Source organism: Bufo bufo, chromosome 6 (genome assembly GCF_905171765.1).
Source record: "Bufo bufo chromosome 6, aBufBuf1.1, whole genome shotgun sequence".
NCBI lineage: Eukaryota > Metazoa > Chordata > Amphibia > Anura > Bufonidae > Bufo > Bufo bufo.
In genome coordinates this window covers 11,256,651-11,279,084 of record NC_053394.1, presented here as the reverse complement: position 1 = coordinate 11,279,084, position 22,434 = coordinate 11,256,651, and positions in this window count along the sequence as shown.

The following is a 22,434-nucleotide window of genomic DNA, read 5'->3' as shown; positions in this document are numbered from 1 at the left end:
ATAAAGCCACTATTTCCGGGAGATGCCGTGCCATGACATCAAAAAACACTGTCCTTTTAATTCTATCCCCCAGCCCTCGGACATTCCAGCACAGAACCCTACGCGTCATTATAGGCTATCAAGAACCAAAACATTCCGCAGACCGGCAGGAGGGGGAAGAGAGGTCTTCTATGCCCAGCGACAGCAGCCAACCCCCTACCCATAGCCACTACCCCAACCCACCACTTGGCTCACAGAGAATATTATCCCCATCAGCCTCTTCCACTTCGCCAACCCCGACTCCCACTCATACCCCACTCCTCACTCCACCATATAGCCAACGCATAGAAATATAGGCACCATCGAAAGTAAGAGGCTACACACCGGCCGAGTCAAGCCACTGTGCAGCCTCCATAGTTTAGCCGGATACAACATAGCATACTTTATGTGTGCGGAAATTAATCTTTTTTTAACGTCATAAAAAGAACGCCTTTTATTTTATGTCTCACGGCAAAAATCAGGGTATATTTGAATGTTGTTACCACCAGTTTTTAAAAGTTCTATTTTTCGTCTAAATACCCAATCACGGTCCTTGGAGCAAACCAATCTAGCTAATAAAGCTCTGGGGGGTGCACCTGGGGGGGGGGGGGGGGGCTTCCTCAAAGGGATTCTGTGAGCACGCTCTACACAGAAGGTAGAAAGATCTTAATCCGATCCCAATGTTTGCACCAGCCACTTTTGCACAAAGTCCGCTGGGTTCTCTTGTTCCACCCCCTCAGGGAACCCCACCAGTCTTATATTGTTCCTCCGAGATCTATCCTGCAGATCTATCAATTTGTTTTTCAACCCGAGACACTCTTGATCCACCCCTTCTAGGTGTTTTTTTGTTAAACCCAACTTTTTCACAGCCAACGTCTCCGACTCCAAATCTTTCACTTTTACTCTTAATTTTGTAATTTCATCCCTGATTATAGTAACATCCCCCTGTAATGCCGCCAGTGTGGCTGTTAATTGAGATTCGGTGCTATTAGTCATATTCACTGCCCCAAAATTTCAGCTAATTTATTGTTAACAGCATCCAGGCCTTCCCTATCAATTTCCTTAGCTTCCGTAGAAACCAACACTGTAGAGGTGGACTTATTTCCTCCCAATTCAAGGTGACCTCCCGCTTTTTGGGATCCCCCCTAGTCTTGGGCGTTGGCGACCTCAAAAATTTATCCAATCGTGCTTGGGGACTACCCCCAAGGCCTCCTTTCGGGGGACTTACCCCCCCCCCCCCCCCCCCCGATTTCCGAAACTTAGGGGGCATTGTAGCAGAGTATGTTACTACACAATGTCAAAAAACACGACAAGGATTAACGTTACAGACACAAAACCTACATAAAAAAGTTGGATTCAGATAACATAGGTCAAAAGCGTACAAATAAAGCCATATTTTCAGAACATAATGGAAAACCGCATGTTACAAAGAGTAATGGAGGAATAACTGGGTTAGAAATTAAATGTTATTATAACAGATATGCAAGCACACCACTCAGTCCAAGTTAATCAAGATTAGTCTCTGTTAATGCATGTGTTGTATTTAAGGTTAATTAGCTGAAAAGTAGGAGTCATAAATCCAACGCTAAAGCAGGGTGACCCCTGCGGATTTCACCAATCTTCAGCCCTTATCTCTCGGTTTTCAGCGAATCGACAGCAAAGAGACTGCCAAGAGAGCCTGCAAAGTTCCAACAATATAATTCAGTGCAGTTCAGTGCAGTGCAAGAAGACAGAGGCAAAGGCAAATAAGCATGAAGGTCTCTCCCTCTCTCACAGGGATCCAATCCTCATCCCCATCGGGAGTAGTGCAGAAAATATGTTGGCGTATTAATTACGCGGCCGAGCCGGTACCGGGGGCAAATATTAGACAATGTCCGGGCTAGGAGCACTCTCACTCTCACCAAGTGCGCCCATCAGCCCAGGACACCAACAGCCTCAGCGTCCCTACTCCACACACCTGCACCCTACACCTGCACCGATAGAAACGGACCAAGTCTGCCCGGTGTCTACGTCCTCAAATCACAGCCAATTAACGCCACCCGGGAGCCCAATCATAGGAGAGCTGCGTCTATATCCAGCTATGTGCCCGCATCTGTATCCGGACCACCACAGATACTCAGGCCACACCGACGCGCTGACCCAATAGGCCAGCCCCACGCGCCTCCAGAAAGGCTCCTCTCATCAGGGACCTCAGACACCACCGATGCTGAAGCCCAAACTCATGAACCTGCTTACGGCCGCAGAAGATAAGGCGATGCTGAACACGCCGGAAAAAGAGCCACACAGCCACAGGCCAAACTTCACCCGGTCATCCGGCCATTCCTCGGAGGTCTCGCGGGCGGTAGAGCAGCAAGGTGTCACCTGGTCATCCGGAGCTGCAGCGGAAAATGAGGCGGCGATGGACCCGACGAACACGCCAGAGAGAGGACCGCACCAACTTCACCCAGTCATCCGGCCATTCCACAGAGGGCTCGTGGTGGAGCTACAGAGCGAAGGAGCGAGGTAAGGAGGCGGGGCGGGGCGCAGCACGTCCTACGTCATGGCGCTACGCTCACGCCTTCTCTCGATCCCCAGTGACCAACACCCGCTCCAACATTCCGAAAAAAAAACTTAAATGGGAGCTCACTGTACAGAATTATACACAAATGATGTAAATGACATCTCTAGACACAAATCGCAATATCATGAAAAAACGCACCAAAATCACAACTGCGTTTTTTGGGGGAAAAACTGCAAATATACAAGATATATCTATAACCTATAAACTAAATCTGCAAGATTACAAAATGAAAGAGAGATATCAATACATGAGCCGTTGATCCAGTATACGTTTTGGCAATAACCATGATTCCAGACTTTTGGAACAACCACTTGTCCTAGATGACTATAAAAAGGGAGACTACGAATCAGCAGGCAACCACTGAGGGAGGAGTAAGGTGTACTCCGAAATGTGTTTGGTGTTTTAGACCTGCAATTGTGGACTATTCCCACCACTTCACAACTATGGATATTTAGTGAACCGCAGACTAAGCTGCAAAAGCCAGTGTCAGGCAGCTGCTGCCAAGGCCAATAAGATAATGGGTTGCATCAGAAGGGGCATAGATGCCAGTGATGAGAACATAGTCCTACCACTTTACAAATCACTAGTCAGACCACACGTGGAGGACTGTGTACAGTTCTGGGCTCCTGTGAACAAGGCAGACATAGCAGAGCTGGAGAGGGTCCAGAGGAGGGCTACTAAAGTAATAACTGGAATGGGGTAACTACAGGACCCTGAAAGATTATCAACATTAGGGTTATTCACTTTAGAAAAAAGACGACTGAGGGGAGATCTAATTACTATGTATAAATATATCAGGGGTCAGTACAGAGATCTCTCCCATCATCTATTTATCCCCAGGACTGTGACGAGGGGACATCCTCTGCGTCTGGAGGAGAGAAGGTTTGTACACAAACATAGAAGAGGATTCTTTACGGTAAGAGCAGTGAGACTATGGAGCTCTCTGCCTGAGGAGGTGGTGATGGTGAGTACAATAAAGGAATTCAGGAGGGGCCTGGATGTATTTCTGGAGTGTAATAATATTACAGGCTATAGCTACTAGAGAGGGGTCGCTGATCCAGGGAGTTATTCTGATGCCTGATTGGAGTCGGGAAGGAATTTTTTTCCCCCTAAAATGGGGAAAATTGGCTTCTACCTCACAGTTTTTTTTTGCCTTACTCTGGATCAACTCGCAGGATAACAGGCCGAACTGGATGGATAGAGGGTTTTTTTCAGCCTTATAAACTGTTACTAACCTCTTCCCTTCAGCTGATGGCCCTCCGGCTGCCCCCCTCTTGCCCCTACCTGGTGTTGCCTGAGGCGATCGCCTCACCTGGCTTCATTGGTGGTGCACCCCTGTGTATACTGTATATGCACTGTGCGAGGTATGTATAATGTATAGGTGCTGTATATGCAATGTATGAGGTATGTATACTGTATCAGCGCTGTGATATATGTATAGCTGATGTATATGTGCTCTCTTTATACAGTTTGGAGCAGTGGTCTCAGGGCATATGCTCATGCAGAAGAATAATTACACTCTTGTAAGGATGACCCAGAAATCTCATCCCCCAATTTAAGAAAAGGGTACCCCCCACCTCCATTGAACTGAGCCCTGTACAGAGAGGAGCTACATATTCCATCCTTTCATGTCTCTGAATTTGCCTCATACACAACTTTCCATCTCATGAAAGGAGCTATCATTTGACTTGACAAAGCCGCAAGCTCATTACTCGAGATGAGAACATCACCCGCTACGTCGCGCAGGAGGAAGATGTCGCTCCCATTGTGCCGCTTTGCAGGATCTCTCCCCTTTATACAATGTTACAATTGTAGACAGATACAAATCACCAGTTCTGAGCCCAGAGGTGGTGATCCGCGGCGCAGGCGAATGGAGGCGGCGACAAATAAAATCAGTTAATAAAATGGAACAATAAACTGGATAAATGCAGTCAGTGAATTATACTAGCTGAATGCAGTCAGTGAATAGAAGACCAGAAAATTCCCATTTATCAGCAAAATGAACAAAAGAGCAGAAAAAGCAAAAAAATTAATAAATAATGCAATTTCAATTTCTTTTACTCACCAGGAAGAAGCGGCGGCGGCTCCTGACATGAGGGGGCATGTTTCCTTCCCCACACAAAAATTCTTAGAAAATCAATTTTTTGTATACTTACCTGGGTAAAAACCTATATAGTCGACAATACAGGCCCTAAATGGTGTTGTCACCCAGCTTTCCTAGAATGCTGCATGACAGGCCTGTCTAGTTAAACAGTAATGCACCTCTAGTGGTGGCTGTATAATCTGTATGTAGTGAGCTCCCTCTAGTGGTGGCTGTATGATCTGTATGTAGTGAGCTCCCTCTAGTGGTGGCTATATAATCTGTATGTAGTGAGCTCCCTCTAGTGGTGGCTGTATAATCTGTATGTAGTGAGCTCCCTCTAGTGGTGGCTGTATGATCTGTATGTAGTGAGCTCCCTCTAGTGGTGGCTATATAATCTATATGTAGTGAGCTCCCTCTAGTGGTGGCTGTATAATCTGTATGTAGTGAGCTCCCCCTAGTGGTGACTGTATAATCTGTATGTAGTGAGCTCCCTCTAGTGGTGGCTGTATAATCTGTATGTAGTGAGCTCCCTCTAGTGGTGGCTGTATAATCTGTATGTAGTCAGCTCCCTCTAGTGGTTGCTGTATAATCTCTATGTAGTGAGCTCCCTCTAGTGGTGACTGTATAAAATGTATGTAGTGAGCTCACGCTAGTGGTGACTGTACAATCTGTATGTAGTGAGCTCCCTCTAGTGGTGGCTGTATAATCTCTATGTAGTGAGCTCCCTCTAGTGGTGGCTGTATAATCTGTATGTAGTGAGCTCCCTCTAGTGGTGGCTGTATAATCTGTATGTAGTAAGCTCCCTCTAGTGGTGGCTGTATAATCTGTATGTAGTAAGCTCCCTCTAGTGGTTTCTGTATAATCTGTATGTAGTGAGCTCCCTCTAGTGGTTGCTGTATAATCTGTATGTAGTGAGCTCCCTCTAGTGGTTGCTGTATAATCTGTATGTAGTGAGCTCCCCCTAGTGGTGGCTGTATAATCTGTATGTAGTGACCTCCCTCTAGTGGTGACTATATAATCTCTATGCAGTGAGCTCCCCCTAGTGGTGACTGTATAATCTGTATGTAATTAGCTCCCTCTAGTGGTGGCTGTATAATCTGTATGTAGTGAGCTCCCTGTTGTGGTGTCTGTACAATCTATATGTAGTGAGCTCCTCCTAGTGGTGACTGTATAATCTGTATGTAGTGAGCTCCCTCTAGTGGTGGCCGCATAATTTATATCAGGGATGCTCAACCTGCGGCCCACTGCTGTTGCAAAACTACAACTCCCAGCATGTCCTAATAGCTGTAGGCTGTGCAGGCATGCTGGGAATTGTAGTTTTGCAACATCTGGAGTGCCGCAGGTTGGGCATCCCTGATCTATATGTAGTGAGCTCCCTCTAGTGGTAATTATATAATCTGTATGTAGTGAGATCCCTCTAATGGTGGCTCTATAATCTGTATGTTGTGAGCTCCCTCTATTGGTGGCTGTATAATCTGTATGTAGTGAGCGCCATCTAGTGGTGGCTGCATAATCTGTATGTAGTGAGCTCCCCTTAGTGGTGGCTGTATAATCTGTATGTAGTGAGCTCCCTCTAGTGGTGGCTGTATAATCTGTATGTTGTGAGCTCCCTCTAGTGGTGGTTGTATAATCTGTATGTAGTGAGCTCCCTCTAGTGGTGGCTGTATAATCTGTATGTAGTGAGCTCCCTCTAGTGGTGGCTGTATAATCTGTATGTAGTCAGCTCCCTCTAGTGGTTGCTGTATAATCTCTATGTAGTGAGCTCCCTCTAGTGGTGACTGTATAAAATGTATGTAGTGAGCTCACGCTAGTGGTGACTGTACAATCTGTATGTAGTGAGCTCCCTCTAGTGGTGGCTGTATAATCTCTATGTAGTGAGCTCCCTCTAGTGGTGGCTGTATAATCTGTATGTAGTGAGCTCCCTCTAGTGGTGGCTGTATAATCTGTATGTAGTAAGCTCCCTCTAGTGGTGGCTGTATAATCTGTATGTAGTAAGCTCCCTCTAGTGGTTTCTGTATAATCTGTATGTAGTGAGCTCCCTCTAGTGGTTGCTGTATAATCTGTATGTAGTGAGCTCCCTCTAGTGGTTGCTGTATAATCTGTATGTAGTGAGCTCCCCCTAGTGGTGGCTGTATAATCTGTATGTAGTGACCTCCCTCTAGTGGTGACTATATAATCTCTATGCAGTGAGCTCCCCCTAGTGGTGACTGTATAATCTGTATGTAATTAGCTCCCTCTAGTGGTGGCTGTATAATCTGTATGTAGTGAGCTCCCTGTTGTGGTGTCTGTACAATCTATATGTAGTGAGCTCCTCCTAGTGGTGGCTGTATAATCTGTATGTAGTGAGCTCCCTCTAGTGGTGGCCGCATAATTTATATCAGGGATGCTCAACCTGCGGCCCACTGCTGTTGCAAAACTACAACTCCCAGCATGTCCTAATAGCTGTAGGCTGTGCAGGCATGCTGGGAATTGTAGTTTTGCAACATCTGGAGTGCCGCAGGTTGGGCATCCCTGATCTATATGTAGTGAGCTCCCTCTAGTGGTAATTATATAATCTGTATGTAGTGAGATCCCTCTAATGGTGGCTCTATAATCTGTATGTTGTGAGCTCCCTCTATTGGTGGCTGTATAATCTGTATGTAGTGAGCGCCATCTAGTGGTGGCTGCATAATCTGTATGTAGTGAGCTCCCCCTAGTGGTGGCTGTATAATCTGTATGTAGTGAGCTCCCTCTAGTGGTGGCTGTATAATCTGTATGTTGTGAGCTCCCTCTAGTGGTGGTTGTATAATCTGTATGTAGTGAGCTCCCTCTAGTGGTGGCTGTATAATCTGTATGTAGTGACCTCCCTCTAGTGGTGGCTGTATAATCTGTATTTAGTGACCTCCCTCTAGTGGTGACTATATAATCTGTATGCAGTGAGCTCCCTCTAGTGGTGGCTGTATAATCTGTATGTAGTGACCTCCCTCTAGTGGTGGCTGTATAATCTGTATGTAGTGACCTCCCTCTAGTGGTGACTATATAATCTGTATGCAGTGAGCTCCCTCTACTGGTGGCTGTATAGTCTGTATTTAGTGAGCCAACCAACAAAAAAAACAATAACCCCATATAGAATAAGAGAGCACACATATAAAATATATGTAGTTTATTAAAGACACATTAAATGACAATAAATATAACATAAAGGCACAAAGTAAAGGGGGTGGTGGTGCACCCCATGTGGTGAGACCAAAATCAACCTCCCTCACATATACCGGACTAACAGGGAAAAGGGGATCACAGACATTGGGTATAAAGCTGCATACTAATGGGAGAGCTGTAAGTTCACCCAAAGTAACATATAACCATGTGTATGCTACATACAATAATACAAAAAAGTCAATGTGGTCACACACAGCACACCTACCCCCCAATGGTAACATAGATGGCAATCCGATAAATGCGGATTACCAAATAGTAACACAATCAAGGGCAGAGCAGGAATGCTGTGTGTAAGCAATACATCATACTGAATTAACAAAGTAACAATGCATGAAACAAAAACACAAATTACCCATGGTATGCCAGAACCCAAGGTCAGTGACCAAAGCTGCACCTCGACGCGCGTATGGCATAGAAAGGCTTCGTCAGGAGGTCCCTCTAGTGGTGGATGTATAATCTGTATGCAGTGAGCTCTCTCTACTGGTGGCTGTATAGTCTGCATTTAGTGACCTCCCTCTAGCTGTGGCTGTATAATCTGTATGTAGTGAGCTCCCTCTAGTGGTGGCTGTATAATCTGTATGTAGTGAGCTCCCTCTAGTGGTGGCTGTATAATCTGTATGTAGTGAGCTCCCTCTAGTGGTGGCTGTATAATCTGTATGTAGTGAGCTCCCTCTAGTGGTGGATGTATAATCTGTATGTAGTGAGCTCCCTCTAGTGGTGGCTGTATAATCTGTATGTAGTGAGCTCCCACTAGCGGTGGCTGTATATTCTGTATGTAGTGAGCTCCCTCTAGTGGTGGCTGTATAATCTGTATGTAGTCAGCTCCCTCTAGTGGTTGCTGTATAATCTCTATGTAGTGAGCTCCCTCTAGTGGTGACTGTATAAAATGTATGTAGTGAGCTCACGCTAGTGGTGACTGTACAATCTGTATGTAGTGAGCTCCCTCTAGTGGTGGCTGTATAATCTCTATGTAGTGAGCTCCCTCTAGTGGTGGCTGTATAATCTGTATGTAGTGAGCTCCCTCTAGTGGTGGCTGTATAATCTGTATGTAGTAAGCTCCCTCTAGTGGTGGCTGTATAATCTGTATGTAGTAAGCTCCCTCTAGTGGTTTCTGTATAATCTGTATGTAGTGAGCTCCCTCTAGTGGTTGCTGTATAATCTGTATGTAGTGAGCTCCCTCTAGTGGTTGCTGTATAATCTGTATGTAGTGAGCTCCCCCTAGTGGTGGCTGTATAATCTGTATGTAGTGACCTCCCTCTAGTGGTGACTATATAATCTCTATGCAGTGAGCTCCCCCTAGTGGTGACTGTATAATCTGTATGTAATTAGCTCCCTCTAGTGGTGGCTGTATAATCTGTATGTAGTGAGCTCCCTGTTGTGGTGTCTGTACAATCTATATGTAGTGAGCTCCTCCTAGTGGTGGCTGTATAATCTGTATGTAGTGAGCTCCCTCTAGTGGTGGCCGCATAATTTATATCAGGGATGCTCAACCTGCGGCCCACTGCTGTTGCAAAACTACAACTCCCAGCATGTCCTAATAGCTGTAGGCTGTGCAGGCATGCTGGGAATTGTAGTTTTGCAACATCTGGAGTGCCGCAGGTTGGGCATCCCTGATCTATATGTAGTGAGCTCCCTCTAGTGGTAATTATATAATCTGTATGTAGTGAGATCCCTCTAATGGTGGCTCTATAATCTGTATGTTGTGAGCTCCCTCTATTGGTGGCTGTATAATCTGTATGTAGTGAGCGCCATCTAGTGGTGGCTGCATAATCTGTATGTAGTGAGCTCCCCCTAGTGGTGGCTGTATAATCTGTATGTAGTGAGCTCCCTCTAGTGGTGGCTGTATAATCTGTATGTTGTGAGCTCCCTCTAGTGGTGGTTGTATAATCTGTATGTAGTGAGCTCCCTCTAGTGGTGGCTGTATAATCTGTATGTAGTGACCTCCCTCTAGTGGTGGCTGTATAATCTGTATTTAGTGACCTCCCTCTAGTGGTGACTATATAATCTGTATGCAGTGAGCTCCCTCTAGTGGTGGCTGTATAATCTGTATGTAGTGACCTCCCTCTAGTGGTGGCTGTATAATCTGTATGTAGTGACCTCCCTCTAGTGGTGACTATATAATCTGTATGCAGTGAGCTCCCTCTACTGGTGGCTGTATAGTCTGTATTTAGTGAGCCAACCAACAAAAAAAACAATAACCCCATATAGAATAAGAGAGCACACATATAAAATATATGTAGTTTATTAAAGACACATTAAATGACAATAAATATAACATAAAGGCACAAAGTAAAGGGGGTGGTGGTGCACCCCATGTGGTGAGACCAAAATCAACCTCCCTCACATATACCGGACTAACAGGGAAAAGGGGATCACAGACATTGGGTATAAAGCTGCATACTAATGGGAGAGCTGTAAGTTCACCCAAAGTAACATATAACCATGTGTATGCTACATACAATAATACAAAAAAGTCAATGTGGTCACACACAGCACACCTACCCCCCAATGGTAACATAGATGGCAATCCGATAAATGCGGATTACCAAATAGTAACACAATCAAGGGCAGAGCAGGAATGCTGTGTGTAAGCAATACATCATACTGAATTAACAAAGTAACAATGCATGAAACAAAAACACAAATTACCCATGGTATGCCAGAACCCAAGGTCAGTGACCAAAGCTGCACCTCGACGCGCGTATGGCATAGAAAGGCTTCGTCAGGAGGTCCCTCTAGTGGTGGATGTATAATCTGTATGCAGTGAGCTCTCTCTACTGGTGGCTGTATAGTCTGCATTTAGTGACCTCCCTCTAGCTGTGGCTGTATAATCTGTATGTAGTGAGCTCCCTCTAGTGGTGGCTGTATAATCTGTATGTAGTGAGCTCCCTCTAGTGGTGGCTGTATAATCTGTATGTAGTGAGCTCCCTCTAGTGGTGGCTGTATAATCTGTATGTAGTGAGCTCCCTCTAGTGGTGGATGTATAATCTGTATGTAGTGAGCTCCCTCTAGTGGTGGCTGTATAATCTGTATGTAGTGAGCTCCCACTAGCGGTGGCTGTATATTCTGTATGTAGTGAGCTCCCTCTAGTGGTGGCTGTATAATCTGTATGTAGTGAGCTTCCTCTAGTGGTGGCTGTATAATCTGTATGTAGTTAGCTCCCTCAAGAGGTGGCTATATAATGTGCATGTAGTGAGCTCCTTCTACTGGTGGCTGTATAATCTGTATGTAGTGAGCTCCCTCTAGTGGTGGCTGTATAATCTGTATGTAGTGAGCTCCCTCTAGTGGTGGCTGTATAATCTGTATGCAGTGAGCTCCCTCTAGTGGTGGCTGTATAATCTATATGTAGTGCGCTCCTTCTAGTGGTGTCTTTACAATCTATATGCAGTGTATGGAATAGTATATATTAACCCATGATTACCCTAGTGCACAAAGATACTAGCGGTATCCTCTTTACCACCCTAGACCACCAGGGATATAAGGATACACAAACCTGTAATCACCATAGAGCACTACTGATTTTACAATGATCCCATCAACCACTCTAGACCTCTAGGATTTTATGGAAATATTAATTGCATGATTTTCCTATTCTATGACGTAAAGTCTTGATTTTATGAAAGACACGGAGGCGAGTATTACTTAACCCTTTCTTTACTGTCCACCAATAGCAGCAAAGAAAAACATGACATACAGAAAAGAAACCATGGCAACAGGCCCCTCCCCATCTTGTGCCAGTATAATAGACCCAACATCCTTGAGTCCTTCCTCTTTCTTTGCTGCTGCCACCAAGATAAGTGCAATTCAGACAGTTACTTTTCCTTTATTTGTACCTATTTTACTGTTTTCACTTTGATTGGTCGTTTTGGTTATTATAGGTTTCTTCCCTTACAGGTATCTCTTATGTCTATTTAGGTCTAGTTAGTTTGGCGTTTTATAAATATATATATATTTTTTTTTTTTCCTCCCCTGTCGCCATCGTTCCCACACCAGTCTCTGCCAGGGACTGGTGTGGTTTTGTCCTCCTGGTGTCCCTGGTTCCTTTCCCCACTTTCCGTTTTACCCCTCTCTTTCTTCCCTCTACCTTCTCTGTTCTTCGCCTACTGCGTCCGTCCGCCATTTTCTCTCTTACCTACTTCTTCTCCGAGGGATAGCTGTTTTTTCTGTCTTCCCTTGGCCTCCTCGTTCCCCGACTCTTCCTTCTTCTCCTTTCTCCTCCGCGCGCTCTCCCTAGAGCACCACAGATATTACAGTTAACCCCTTCACAACCTCAAGTCAACAGATCTATAAGGATATATTAACCTATGATCACCCTAGTGCAAGAAGGTATTACAGTCAACACCTTCAATACACAAGGCAACCAGCGGTATAAGGATTTATTAACCTGAAATCACCCCAGTGCACAAAGATATTACAGTTTACCCCTTCGCCATCCTAGATCACCATGTATTAACCCCTTTACTACCTTCGACCATATGGGATATTATCAAGAATACTAAACCATAAGGGCTCTTTCACACGAGCGGATGCCGTTCGTGTCATCCGCTGCGTGAAAGAGAGCCAAGCCCCGCTCCGGACAGCAGAGACACGGAGCATTAACATGATTGATTACGCTCCGCGCCTCTCTGTGATCTTTTTACTACAAAATCACGGTGACAACTTTATCTCACTGTGATTTTGTAGTAAAAAGGTCACAGAGACGCACGAGCGTTATCAATCATGTTAATGCTCCGTGTCTCTGCTGTCCGGAGCGGGGCTTGGCTCTCTTTCACGCAGCGGATGACACGAACGGCATCCGCTCGTGTGAAAGAGCCCTACATCTCTGAATGTAAAAAATGTGTGATGTGGTACTTGTAGAAAGTGAGCCTAATGGGAAGGGGCATTGCCAGGGCAACAATGTATCCCTGAGGGTATTGTACTCGTAAGTATCATATAACAGACTGAACTGTAATGCTCTGGGCGCTCGCCAGGTTTCCTCTCCTAAGCTCTGCCCCTATAATTACTAATTATGTAGAATCTGATCAATAGTTTGTTGCTATTCTGAGCTCATGACAAAAATACGTGGTCTCAAAGGGCAGGAAATGCTCAAACCCAAATGCAGTTGTGCATTTATACTGCGCTTGTGGTGTATTGCTAAGGGCGATCCCCAGCAAAAAATGCATACAATGGAGGATGCCCGCGGCAGACCACAAGTGCCACAGAGACATCCTACACCAGATGTTAAAATGTTTGGATGTGGAAAGATATATAGAATAAATAGCTACAAGAATAGGCGCACTACTGTGGTGGATGCAAACAATAGCATCTGACTAAACCCTCACACTGATGTTAAAAATTAGACTTTAACCAGTATATCCTTATATTAAGGACATACCTGAGCCCGTCCACCACGCCAAGGTTTCTCAAGTGGCACGGGACCTAACTCATTTCCTGCCCTTTGAGACCGTATATTTATATGTGGAGGTGTATTAACGCCAATCTAAATGCGCCTTGATTACCATCCATAGGTGCACCTGTGAGGCCTGCAACATATCAGCCAGCCATGGGTGGGACTCTAAGCCTCCTCCCTCCTCCCATTGTATGTGTGGTTAGTCACACTGGAGGGAACTGGGAGCTGTTTGCTGTGAGTCGGACCTTATGCTGGTACTACCCATATGGTACAGGTTGGTTTAGTGTTAGGTCCCGTGACATTTGAGAAACCTTGGCGCGGTGGACGGGCTCAGGTATGTCCTTAATATAAGGATTTACTGGCTAAAGTCTCATTTTTAACATCAGCGTGAGGGTTTAGTCAGAGGCTATTGTTTGCATCCACCACAGTAGTGCGCCTATTCTTGTAGCTATTTATTCTATTCTGAGCTCATGACTGATCCCTTGTGTTCATTAGCACTGAACTCTATAAAGTAATGAGATTTGAAGGGTTAATTGATTGTGTTAGTGATCTGGATCCTGATTCGGTTATAGCATCGGCACAGCGGTCAATAAATTTAAAGGGCATTTCCCTCAAATACCCCAAGGTATAAAAATATTAACTCCTCGAGTCCTTCTATTTTGAGGCAGAAAATTGTGCCCTTTATTACTTTTATCTCATTCGACCCTGGTGATTACTGCAGGTGTCATTTAACCCTTTGAAGCTCATTCCTGTTTTTGGGACAGAGTTTTTTTTTCAAAGCCTAAAAATCAGCATGAAGATCACTGTATATGCTGCGTAATGACGCGCAGGGAGCTGAACCATTCCCACAGCATGAAAAATGCGAAATACGGTGTTCAGCGCTGCTACTGCCATCATGGTTCTAGGAAAATATTCATCGCATTGTCTCTATGAGGACCAGCACTGACATAAACCATTAAAAAAGTTGTAGCTTTTGACAGCAGTCATTTTTCCGATAGATGTTAATTGGGGAACTTGCAAAACGAAAAAAAAAACGAAAAAAAAAACCCAGCTTTCCCAGGCCCCTGAGTGGTCATTCTGCCCAGTAAGCTATTGATATATTGTATCTCAGCATAAGAGCTCATTCACACGAACATGTGCCGGCCGGGCCCGTATTGCGGCCCACAAACAGGGGGTCCATAATATACGGGCTCCAGCCTTTTGTGCACTGCGTCGGATCGCTTCTGCTGGGTTTCTCTCTGTCCCTCCGCACCTCAAAAAAGTTGTTCAAGTTGAACGGGTCTGCGGATATGGCTATGCATTATTGGCCGTGCAATTTTCAGTCCCCAATGCACATATTCGTGAGCCCTAACTGGACAGATTTTCTATTCAAGAGTCATGTTGGTTGCCACCCAGCTTTCCTAGAAACTGATATAACTACCTACAGCTAAATGGAATATTGGGCAACTGTAAGTTTTTTTGATTTACTGAGCTGTTTTATGAGGAGGCGGCTGTAAACCCTGAATCCTATTCTCAATGTAGATGAATCCTGCTGGGCTCAATTACAAAGGAATACGGGTATTATAAAGAGAAGATGCCGGTGCACACTGGAGATTTACGGATCAGATAGAGGGATCACACTTGTCTCCACTACATGCTTCACACAGTCACATTATCATAATGAATAAAACATGTATCCCTCTCTCGATACAATGTATCTTTTTTGTAATAATTATGTCTGTAATTCAATTACTTGCCCACTAGGGGTGCTGTGCATGATATTGTAACCAGTCTCATGGATTTGGGGCCATATTTCTATCATTTTTTAATAGTGTGCCCCTTTACAGGACTGCGCAGGACTCATTGCAGCTTGCCAGGGCTGTAGGAGATGCACCATCACTGCTGTGTCTGACTGGACTGTGGTTGCTTCTCTTGCATTGAACCTGCCAAGGTTTATACTCCAATCACAGCCAAAGCTGTCTCCTTTCAAGGGGAGAAGTGCACAGCTCTCTTCATTAAGCCCCATGCACACGAACGCACCAAGTTTTGGGGTCCGCAAATAGCAGATCCGCTAAACACGGATGTCGACCCGTGTGCGTTCCACAATTTGCGGAAAGGAACATTGCCGCCCATAATAGAAATGCCTATTCTTGTCTGCAAAATGGAGAAGAATAGGACATGTTCTATTTTTTTTTTTTGTGGAGCAACAGATGTGGACAGTAAATGGAGTGCGGTCCACATCTTTTGCGGCCCCATTAAAGTGAATGGGTCAACATCTGAGCGGTTCGGATGCGGAACCAAAAAACGTTTGTGTGCATGAGCCCTTAGGGCGCCTTCACACGCTGCAGAAATCCAGGTGCTTGCTGCCCCAATTCAAATGAATGGAAAGGATTTTCAGTTGTGGAAATTTCTGTAACAAAATCTGCAGTGTGTGAAGGTGCCCGAATACTGACAGCTCGGCTTACAGGGCAATGCAGAGGTCAAGAACCCCCGATCTCCCAGTTTTGAAAGAAAAATACAAAAATTGGGGTGTTTTTGAAAAACATGAGGGTCACACATAGGTTTTAGTGGCCTTTTTCAGCACAGATCCAGCTCCAGGTGTTTACTGATCTGTAGATAAGTAAAATGCAGGGCACACAAGACTTTTTTTTATTTTTTTGCTACTGCCATTTTATTTATTTGGGTGTGTTTTGTGCTTGTGCCATTTTGAAGCAATGACATTTTTTTGAGATGTTTCAGTACTAAGGCTGAGTTTACATCACCGTTTAGCTTTCCGTTCTTCTGATCCGTCAGAAGAAGAGAGAGAGAAAAAAACCAGAATCCTATTACACCAGTTATCATCTATTTGAGCCATTTCTATCTGAGATCAGGTTTTTTTAGAAGAAAAAAAAAGTACTGCATGCAAGACTTTTTTTCCAATCTAAAAAACGGATCTCAGGCGGAAATGGCTCAAACAGATGACAACTGATACAACAGGATAAATTTCAGTCTTTGTAACAAGAAAAACAAAGTGTAATACAACTGAACACCCCTAGATGGTGCTATAACCACACCAATCACTACAGAAATATCAAAGCTAAGGCAGACGTGATCTGTAATGATTCTCAACTCAGCTGGGCAGAACACTCCCTGTCTGGCGTCAACAGACGCAACTACTGAATCCTTCTTTCTTGGCAACCGATTTTGGTCAATGATGGGATCAAGCTTCTTCAAAGCATTATCCTTGGAGACTGGCCTACTCTAAGGTAGTCTATTTATTTAGCATAACATTCATGTTGTATAGTGCGAATTATTATGTTTTTGGCCTTTTCTAAATTAGCAGCGGTAAAGACGTTTTTGCAGTGATGCCAACCTTTGCAGGGCTTCTGGCTCACAGGTAATGCCGACTTGTAAGACTGAGCTATATGAACTAGACAAGCTATAGCACAAACGAGCAACATCCAGGTGGAGAACCTGTTTAAACATACTGTATCTTTAAGGTGGCTCGCTGCAACAGATCCAGTTGAGTGGTCCGCAGGATTATGGTGTGTGGGAACATAGTGCCACTGTTTAGGACAAGTGGATCGCCTGATCCTTAGCACCCGATTGCTGACATAGAAGTAAAAGCGTCTGGTTTCGTTGAAAATATATACTAGGACTAGTTGCTGTCCATGTAAAAGTCGACTTCCTCGATTTCCAGGTTCATTCCTGTTGTTATAAGCTCAGCCAGCTCCACTGCAAGCACAGCAGCGCAGAGCTCCAGTCTGGGAATTGTGTGTTCGAGGAGCGGTGCCAGTTTGGTCCGGCTCATGACAAATGGCATTGTTCTTTGACATCAATGGTCTTTAGGTATGCTATGGTAGCAATTGCCTTGACTGAAGCATCGCAGAAGATATATAGTCTTTGCATCTTGACTTCAGTTGATGGCATGGGAGCATAGGGTCATGCCACATGAAGGATGGTCAAAGCTTTAAGAGACTTCTTCCAACCTGTCCACAGGTCCTTTTTCTCCTTGGAAAGCTGGTCATCCCAATCAGACGTCTCTGTGGTGAAGTCTCTTAACATCATTTTACCTTGGACGGTAACAGGCGCTACGAATCCCAGAGGATCATATAAGCTGTTTATGGTGGACAGAACTCCTCTGCGTGGGAAGGGCTTTTCTTCCTTGCTGATTTGGAAGGCGAATGTGTCTGCGTTTAAATCCCAGAGCAAACCGAGGCTCCATCAGTGGCGGATCCAGAGCCTGGTCTCGGGAGGGGCACTTTCAGATTTTTTTCTGTCCGCCGCCACAAAACAATGGTGCTTATAGACTCAGACTACACAGTGTAGGGGTATACTGTATACTGTGTGGCACAGTGTAGCGGTATACTGTATATTGTGGGGCACAGTGTAGGCTATATGTGTATAACAAACATATTTCATATGAAAACTTACAGTTACTTGGCTTGGCCCTTGGGGATCTCAGACACCACTTCAACACTTTGGCCGGGGGCTCGGCAGAGCTGATGTGTTTTATCCTAATGAGAAAGATTTCATAATAAGGATTTGGAGAAGGGCAGAGGGAGAGCAGAGCAGGGAGAGGCTGGTGCTGCTACTAGGGGGTCATACCATGGGGGAGTAATAAAGCCCACCATAATGCCCCCCCAGTAGTCCCCATAGTGCCCCCATAAAGTCCCAGTATAAAATTGTAGTGTACGGGGACTGTAATGCCCGTCACTACAAAAGTGTCACTTGGTGTGCTGTCGTCCCCCCTTATTTATGGGGAAGTTGGTATATGTCATTTTTATAAAGTGTCATGTAATGTAATGCTATGTATTTCCCTGTTACTATGACACTTGCATGTACAGGCCTGCTAGGGGTGTCATTCCAGCTTCTAGTCACTAGAGGGAGCTAGAGAGCCCTAGTTTATATAAGGCCCAGTCAGGGAAGAAAAAGTCAGTCTAGTCTAGAGCTCAGAAGTTTCTAGAGGCTGAGGAAGCTGAGAGGGAGACAGAGGCAAAGCGCAGAAAGCAAGAGGTACTCAAGATAACAGAGGAGGTACTTTATAAAGCTAAAACCAAGGATATACGCCAGAGTTAAGGTATTGGCCCTTGGAGAAGATTTGCTATGTTCCAGGATCAGTCAGAGATAGAGTGCAAGCTCCTGTACTGCAAGTCCTGTGTGTTTAACACTCTGTAGTCACCTTGCTTAATCTGTATTGCCTGCATCAACCATATTGAAAAATCGACTGTATGCAAAGGAACTGCGCTTCCGTGAATGTCTCTATATTTAAAACTACTAAAGTTGGAGTTCTGTTTTAACATCACGGTGTTCCTCATTTATTCCTGCTATCAGCAAACGGCGTGCCACCGTTTAATTGGCACTGGCGTCACAAACATTTTCCTACCATCACCTGCCTATGCAGAGAGTCAGCCGTCTCAGGTTAGTGTCTATTGCACTACTACACCCAGAAACACTATTAAACACAACTTGAGTACGCTGCACCTCTCTTTTGGCGTCACGAACAGGATACGCACGCTTTCCAGTGCAAGAAGCGTGAACTTTGTGCCTTATACAGTTGCCCTGTGACCAAAGTGACATATTGCCTGTTTTATTAAAATGGACTTTGTGGACTGAAAAACATACCCAAAGTGTTCCTAAAACCTCTAAAAAGCGCTGTGCAGTGTTGCGCTACCAAGAGGAAGAAAATCGCCACATTGGAGTGTGGTTTTGTGGACTTTTTACAATCCTGCTTGCTGTCAGTGAATGGACAGCGTTTTGCTAAAGATGGCCGCTGAGCTTGCTGAATTTACTGCTGCGTCATCTTCATCCCGAAAAGGCGGGAAAAATTGGCGCCTTTCTGAGGAAATAGCGGGAAGGAGTTCAAGGTCAGGCGCCACTGCTTATCTGGACATTTGCATGTCGGCCAGCATGGACTCCGCCTTCCCCATACTGGAATACCTGGGGGGCGGCCTCCCAGTGCAATGGGAGGAGCTGGCTGATTTGATTGACGCGACCCTATCGCTCTCCAGAGAAGGATCGAGCATGTTGGAAAGTGAACAGAGCGTTGCTGCAGCGTCCGCGCCTGACATACCAGAGATGACTGATATTGGTGTAGAGCCAGAGGAGGCTCCACCGGCCTACTCTCCGGGACCGGAGAAACCCGCCTGCCGCCCAAGGGAGAAAGAACCAGAGCCCTGCTATGGCTCATGGAAAGACTTCTTTCAGCCCTCTTTCAAATGGTCCTCACTAATGGCGGAGATCCGGGAGGCCGCTATAAAGCGGAATACCAAGACCAAGATCTACTATGAGGAGTTGACTAAGACTATCCATGAAAGACACACCAACACCCAACCCCGCCTGGAAAGGAGAAAGGGGTTGGTGGTGTCCTTTGACAAAGCCCGTGGCTACGGGTTCATACAAGATTACCTGACTGGCAGAGACTTATATGTTAATAGAAGGTCTGTCAAGAGAGACTACCTCCCTTCCTATCAGCACAGCCTCCGTGAGGGAGAGGAAGTGGAGTTCACCCCTGCCGAGAGCCTGAGAGGCCCTTATGCCACTGCCGTGACCCGTCCCAAGCGAGAACCTGAGGACTGGGAGGCAGAAGAAGAAGACTACTCTGGCTGCGAGCGGGAACCGGAACGCTCTCCAGAGCCGGCCCATCACGCCTTCCAGGAGCGGAGCTCCTTCATTGGGCCTAACGTCTTCTGGCAGCCAACCGTGTTGGAAAAATGGGTGAGCCCTTACCCTTCCCCCGAGCTGCCTCGTCGGGAGAAGACCATGCAAGAGATGGAAAATCTAAAGGGACTTCGAAATACCTTTGAGAACATCCGGAGGGGTCGGAGACCCGATGCATCACCAGAACCTGCAGAGGCCGAGTCCGCGCCATCGGTGACTGTACCTGCGCCGGCGGCGCCAGCAGATGACCGCGACTCTGACACGGAGAGCATTGGTGAGCAGATTGTCCGGCTGGAGGAGAAGTTGCGGGAGCTGCGCCAGATCGCGACCGCCAGGATCCAGACGCCGCCGAAGAAGGACGAGGTAAGGGTGCCTGTCTTCCCCCGCAGACCACCTTCTGCTGCCACCGCTTCACCAGTGCCCCAAAGAAGACCCCCTGTTGCTGTGAATTGCTGCACAGAGCCCACCGGACCGCTTGAGGCGGCGGTAACCGCTCCAATCCATCCCACCATTATCATGCCGGGACCGGTACGGTCCACCCAAGGGTTTACCCCTAGGCCCATGGGGCCAATACCTATTAGGGGCCCCTTTACTCTGCAGCTGCCCCCTAACACCGTTATGTGGGCACATCCTCCTGTAGAGGACTACTACAGGCCGTACTTGCCAGCAGAGCCGGGTAATGATGACATACCCCTGTGAATCAGCCTGCTAGGCCTTTTGATTTATTTCATCAATGAATGAGGGTATTAACCCTTCCAGGACAGAAGTCCTATGTTCCTGGTCGTTTGTGGCGACTGCCAGTTCATCCATGGCTCAGTGGTAGGTGTTAACCACTGAAGTAATAAAGCCAACAAAGCCAAGTTTGTTTCCAGGACCTCCTGCCTGCTTTTGCTACCCCCACGCCAAGTTGTGCCCGTTCCTTAGTTGCACCTTTTACCCTTCACCCCCTTTTCAGGTTGATCAGGGGTATTACAGCACTTGTTTTATATTCTACAATTTTATTGCGCAACTTCATACTAAGGAACCGTGCCCGGAGACAGACTCAAAAGGACCTGAGCCTCTGAGATTTTTGCTCTTTTAAAAGGAAATGTGCCCAGAGATGGACTCCACCGCATGAGAGCCTCTGTGATTTATTAGGAAAATAACCTGGGTACGGACTCATGTTTGTTCTTTGAGCCTCCAAGAACTTTTATACTGTTTTATCTATTTTGCTGTTCTATTATGGACTTATTCATTGTCATGGACTATCCTGGTTTTAATGTTACGCTGTGCCAGGTCAGCGCCCCAGTTCCATTCACTATCCTGAGAAGAAGAGAACGACGCCCCTTGTCACCACCCTTTATCTTTGCCAATTGGACCTGATATGAACGTAAATGCAGATGAATTACATGTATGTATGCCTGCATGTCTCTTTTTTCTGTTTCAGGTAGAGATTCCAGTTGGGCGAGCCCTGATGGAGTACGAGGTCGTACTCAGCTTAAAGCAGTGGGGTATGTAGTGTACGGGGGCTGTAATGCCCGTCACTACAAAAGTGTCACTTGGTGTGCTGTCGTCCCCCCTTAGTTATGGAGAAGTTGGTATATGTCATTTTTATAAAGTGTCATGTAATGTAATGTTATGTATTTCCCTGTTACTATGACACTTGCATGTACAGGCCTGCTAGGGGTGTCATTCCAGCTTCTAGTCACTAGAGGGAGCTAGAGAGCCCTAGTTTATATAAGGCCCAGACAGGGAAGCAAAAGTCAGTCTAGTCTAGAGCTCAGAAGTTTCTAGAGCCTGAGGAAGCTGAGAGGGAGACAGAGGCAAAGCGCAGAGAAGCAAGAGGTACTCAAGATAACAGAGGAGGTACTTTATAAAGCTAAAACCAAGGATATAAGCCAGAGTTAAGGTATTGGGCCTTGGAGAAGATTTGCTATGTTCCAGGATCAGTCAGAGATAGAGTGCAAGCTCCTGTACTGCAAGTCCTGTGTGTTTAACACCCTGTAGTCACCTTGCTCAATCTGTATTGCCTGCATCAACCGTATTGAAAAATCGACTGTATGCAAAGGAACTGTGCTTCCGTGAATGTCTCTATATTTAAAACTACTAAAGTTGGAGTTCTGTTTTAACATCACGGTGTTCCTCATTTATTCCTGCTATCAGCAAACGGCGTGCCACCGTTTAATTGGCACTGGTGTCACGAACATTTTCCTACCATCACCTGCCTATGCAGAGAGTCAGCCGTCTCAGGTTAGTGTCTATTGCACTACTACACCCAGAAACACTATTAAACACAACTTGAGTACGCTGCAAAATACGCCTATATAGTGCCCCCAGTAAATGCCCCCATAGTGCTCCACACCCTCCTTCCTCCTAGTGTCCCCCATAATGTACCAGTATAAAATGCTACAGTAGATGCCCTCAGTGTCCCCCATAATTTGCAAGTATAAAATACCCCTTCTTAGTGCCCCCCAAAGATGACCCCATAGTACTCCTCTCCCCCCTTCCCCATAGTACCCACCATAATGTGTCCCAGTATAAAATTGTACTGTACAGAGCGCCCATATAAAATACCCCTTCTTTGTGGTC